Genomic DNA, 6,000 nt, shown 5'->3' with positions numbered 1-6,000 from the left:
GCTGTCAAATGAATTTCATGGGCCAAAGTTAGGAACATAGAAAAGAAATGTGTCCCTAAAGTTGGGTCCATGATTTACTTGTGAAAACGTTGTTAAACAATTAAAATAAACATAAAATATTCAAACAGTAACTGTGAGTTTTACGTCTAGTGTGTATTATCAGGTAATTCCATTCAATAAATGCCATAATCAGGCCATTTGATGATCGTCAGTGCAACCTTCCCATCTTAACCTTAGAAGTCATGGCGGCTAAAAACTCCGAACAGAGTGATATTCTCAACCAGTTTTATTACTTACGAGAGCTGAAAATGTATTGAAATGTTGTGATATAAATTGATTTGTGTGTGGTACACATTTATCAATCATCAGTGATCAATATTTTCCTTATTTTTTGTGTAATATTCCTTAATTAATTATTTATTTGCGTGATAGGCCGAATGAAAGGACTAGACCCACATTACATACCGTAACCCTACTGCTATTTAATTTTTGTCCTTTAATCAACGAAAATTGCCGCTAGGAAAACTTTGTTGGTCAAAACCATCCGACACCTCTTCTCCATGTTCGTTTTCAAAACAAAACAACACTTTTCCCACATCAAGAACACGAGTTGGTCTTCCAGTTGAGTTTGTTATTTCGATGTCGCATTGAAACGTCGCTTAGCGACGTCTCATTGCGAAAAGCGCATGAGCTTCGGCTCACGCGACGTCGCATGATACTCGTTCTCATGAAACGCATACATCCGGAAATGTGCTGTGCTTACAAAACAGTGCGACACACAGACATTATGAGAATGTGAGATGCGACAAAACTGAAGAGAGAGAAACAGAGTGCTACAAATCTCTTGCGCATGAGACTGCTATGATTATGAGACTATTCGTATTTCGTCTCGCATACGGTAGCGCGCGCTCTGGAAGCCTGGTTCTATCATTATAAAAGCAACCATAAAACCATTAGGTTTTGCATTAGAGCAAAAGCATTTATTGTTGCTTTTTAGGCTTTTTAAAATGCATCATTAACTCCCCAATTACTCTGTTTACAAATTGAGCTTAAAAGATGGTTCCTCATACTTATTAAATGCCAAATTTATGACAAGGAAATTTATGTAGGATGAAAAATTCAAGTCGATTTCAGCAAAATTTACTTCTTTAGAAGAACCAGCACGCCATCAACGACTGACCATCTGGTGGAGAAGAGCAAACTGAGCGGGGCCCTCGAATTCATAAAACATTTTCGAAAGTTTAAAAAACATACCAGCCTTCTTCAGATCTTGCGAAAAGATGACAACCGACAGCAAACCACTGAAACTTTTAGTTAGCAATCTCCGCTGGTTTCCAATCCATAGCAACGATTTTATTCGGCGAAAGAATCAACTCTTCGAAAATTTCATTCAAGCGTACATCCCTTCATCGTTGGATGGTGCACTTCTGTATCCATCCGGAAGAAGGGGATCTTTTTCGGGAACGATTTCGCTTCCAACTGTTCGAAATTCGAAATTGAGACTAGATGAGACTCACCCTATGTGGCTCAACCAAGACTCCCGGATATCTAGCTCAGTAGCATGAAACCCCTGAATTGTATTAAAGGACCGGCATGCTACTGGGTACGCGGAACAAACTGTGCAGAAACTGTGGGATTTCTTAAGTGATGGTGAAATTAGTTGGAAGCTAAAGTGTGGGTGGAAAAAGTCTAGAAGTTTATTCAAATGGAATTATGGTGCGAATGGTTTTGTTGGGCTATTATGGGGTGTATTCTATGGGTTACTGCTTCCTTGGTACGTACTGGTGGTGTTTGCTGGACGATGGCGAGCGCTCGCTGGTGGTGATTATATTGGGCAGCTGTTGTTTGACCGCAATGGCGGTCCGTGGCTTGATCACTCCGTTGACAATGGCAGATCGGTGTCTTCAACTGGTCTGGAAGATGGCGCCTGGTGACTAAAGCTGTGGTCACTACAATGGCGGGTTTGAGGCTTGGATTTGCGCGTTGCGATGGCGGTTCGCAACCAGGGAATATAGCAATCCCTGTGCAGCTACTGAAGTAGCCTTTTCGGTGTCAACGGCGTCTCCCTTCGTTGGCGAACATCAGCTGACCGTGACAAGGCCACCTTGGTCGAGCCGAGAAGGGTCTTCCTCCTTAACAATTAGGACTACCGGGTCCGAGGATGCTCTCCTTTCTGGCAATTATTAAGCCGGAGAGTTGAAGGTCCTTGACATTTAGACCAAGACAGTCGAGACTGACTTGGTAGAAAAGTGCCGATCGTGAGGATATCCGTGGAATAAACCAATAAAGGTCCTAAAGGACAAATGGTTGTTTTAAACCAAGCCAAAAACATTTTTGGTCAAATTCAGTTACCTGAATGAACACCAGGAACATAAAAGGGTCGTTCTCTGCACTTTGGTTCACGTTTGCACTCCACTCACGTCTTCTAGGCACAAACGCCGGTTTACTTCTGGGCAATGGTTGACCATCCCAGCTATCAAAAGCTTTCCTTTTCCCATTCAGTTTTCAATTCGTTCCTTATTTCCTCCATTTTCCTTCCTTGCAGCTTATCACCACCCATCCATATCATCTCCTTCGCCTATTGAGTTTTTCTACCACAGTTGATTATAACACCCTTTCGATCCAGTCACATCCAATTAAGCTTATAAACAAATATCTTTTTCAAACTACCTACTAAGACAAATTTATACATTTTTCAATAACAGCAATTTTACCTACAATTCTACTAATCCTACTAACCCAACACTGACACTAAACAAACACTACAGCTTCCTAAAACAACATGCACAAATTAAAACCTAGGACATTGTAACTAAACGGTTACATGCTTTCAAACTGCAACCAGAAAATTGATTGATAATACATGCATTTTCAAAGAACCTCCTTGTTTCCGATGTATCTAACTCCAACAATCAATCCAACTTTTTGAAATCAATATATAAATCAATTCCATTCCGATCCCTTCATTTTGGGTTGTAATTCGTTGCGATCTGTTTTCCATGCACACCTTCAAAATATCACACCTTTCGTTTGAATTGCTGACCGTGCCACAAAAACAAAATAAAATAAAATATTGCACCCAATGCCCATTTGCATTCGAATTCATGTGAAATTAGCATAAAAATTTGTTTATGTTAATTCAAAACTCATTTTTTACGCCATATGTAATTTGTGAGTATCTACGCCACTCCTAATACTCGTGCAGCGTACACAGTTCGAGCTCGGCCAATTAAAACAGTCGCTTAACCAACAAAGCTTATGATTTCCACAGGGGTAGAAAAGGAGGAGAAATTAGCTACCACGTTTGCAAAACCGATAGCCGCACGACTTCGGGGCAAGACGGTAAGGACTGCGCCGTCGAAATATTAAGGAAGCATTTTATGGCCATTATTTGGCGCAGCCCGCGCTCGCTAAGCTTCTCACTCGGACAGCTTGATTGCTGCGCGCGTAAAATCCCTCTATTAAATTCCGGTAGCAACAATAAATTTAAGGATTTCATGTTATTTCGGTAATTACGACTCGGAAACTACAGCTAAATGAGTGTTCTGAGTGTTTGTCGATATGTCGCCGTTCACGAACAGTTTGGTTCGGGAAACTTGCATATGCGTGGATATATCGTTAACCATCTATTTAAATGGAGGATCATTTGTTAAATGGCGCGGAGGTTCTTGTTGAGAGTCCGGTAGAGGAGAAGAAGCGGTCGAAAAATAATCACCACAGAGTTGACCTTGCGCAAGAATGGCGCGATTTTTTTAAATGCATGCGAATCGGCTTCTGTTTGGGCGTGAGCCCGCGTTTTCGCCGTCTATATGAAACTATTTATAGGTCAACACCAGCGTTTCTGAGCGGGCTGTCTTTAGATGAGTTGCAGGAAGTCTTTCAATTTGGACACATATTTTTGAAAGATTTTGTAAAATTTATCATATCACAATTTGAAATCTGGATGGAACAATCAAAGTTAAGATAAATTGAACTGAAGTATTGTATGCTTAAATCTGTTTATTATCACTAGTATTATAGTATTTAGTTTGAAAGAAATATTTCACGAGAATTCACGCGTAACATTGAATCTGTTAATTCAGGCACAAGCATCATCTGCCGACCTGTGCTGGGAGCTTTTTTTAATAGGGAGGGAATTGCTTGAATTTAAGGGAAGGTACATTTTGAAGATTGAAAATTGAGGTTCTAATTAAACATTTTAAAACTGCTATTGGGTCTTATAACGGATATCTCTTAACGGTGAAAGCTCAAAATTAAGTGATTCCCATTTCATTTGGAAGGTAATCACGGCCCTCATTATGAGTATCACTTCCTTATCACCGTATATTGTCGCTAGAGTTGGAAACCGATGTAACCCACTCGTGACAGTCTATTTTATTCTAGTTCTGTATGTTAAACATAAGGTTGCATCTTGTACGCATTAAAGTGCATTATTCGACCAATACAACGCCCTAGATACTTAATTTTCATTTTAAATTACTTAATTACATAGCTTAACACCTTGTACTTTAAATCCAACGCAGTTTAAAAAGCAATTGCGTGCCCCTCGGTTTGAGATCAGTTTGTGTATTTTTACTCCTTTTTTCCTTTTGTTTTTTAATTTTTTTTTACTTTTGTGTCAATGAAAATTACACAATATTTTCGACGTGGTTGTAGCATAGAGGTAACTCTAAGACTAGAAGGTCCCGAAGAAACGTGCTCAACTTTTTGGCTCAGATCTGGTACTCTCTTCGGTCCCAAGCTAATCGATTCACCCCTCGAAACATAGGAAAATCTACTAACCCCTCATTTTATCTGTCAAACTTTCATAGCGATTCAAAACAAACATTGTGTAGTACTAGAATTTCGACTAGAATGGGGTATGTTAATCGTTTGCTTGGGACCAATAGGCTAGTCAAGTAGTGAGCCTATTTAAAATCTTTAGTTTCTTATTAATTGTTGGTTGTAGTGCATCCACTTTGAAGTGAGTATAAAATTTATTTTTTACTGTGTAATTGGAGACAAGCAGCGCAATGGCTTTTGTTGATGATGTATTTACAACTTTTAAGGCCCATACACAACGGAAACGAACAGTTCGACAGTTATCATAAATGATATCAGCATGTTTAACAGTAGTTGATTTGGTTCAAGCTGTTCAGATGAGATTTCGCGCGTCACTTTTTATATATACCAATACCATAAATCGAAGTTGAAGTTCTGCAGATTACTATTTTAACTGTTTAGAAACAATACATTTTGCAATATCATTTTTAATGTAGTATGCGAATAATAACGTTGACAATTCAGTAGAAACGGTAAAATCACAATTTTACTTTGAATTTCATGCTACAATATAAAAAAACACACACACAGGACGTTTTGACTAGTCAAATTGTACATCGGACATGTTACATTGGACAATTTTTCTTAATGACATACTCAATGAGTGTTACATTGAACGTTTTGTTCTTCATGATACTAGATTCCCTTTCGCAGATTTCAGAGTAGAGTACCGAACTTTAGATTGGCCCGCCTTTAGAAAATGAGCTCCAACCATCTTTGGTAGTCCAAATGACCGAAACAACAATCAAGTACCCATAATTTCAAACTTGCATTGGAAAATTTTTGACCTATGATTATCTTAAATAAATGAAAGTAAATTTGGATTGGTGTTTTTGTATCACATGATAGAAGAGCAATAGTTTGTATCGCATAACTCGATGTTTACATTTGTATCTTAGGACCTTTTGAAAAGTCATACGAGATTTATTTTTGCATTATTAACATGTTTTTTAGTAGAAGGCTAGTTCACCACGACAATCCGACAAAATAAAAATTGGTCTCAAGTCGGGCTAATCCTCTGCAGACACGCACGCGCATATTCACACAGATTTTTCCGAACATGATCGGATTTTTAAGAGCTATATTTGACCCTTTGTTTGTACCTTGGGTTCAATTTGACCCTTGGCCACTTTAAAAGGCTTTAATTTTTTTTTATTTGTCGATACATTTGACTAATTT

The sequence above is a fragment of the Ochlerotatus camptorhynchus genome, unplaced genomic scaffold, assembly GCF_037179485.1.
Source record: "Ochlerotatus camptorhynchus isolate MF236.1 unplaced genomic scaffold, CSIRO-AGI_Acam_v1.1 ptg000116l, whole genome shotgun sequence".
In the NCBI taxonomy this organism is placed as follows: Eukaryota; Metazoa; Arthropoda; class Insecta; order Diptera; family Culicidae; genus Ochlerotatus; species Ochlerotatus camptorhynchus.
Note: the sequence above shows the minus strand (reverse complement) of the source record.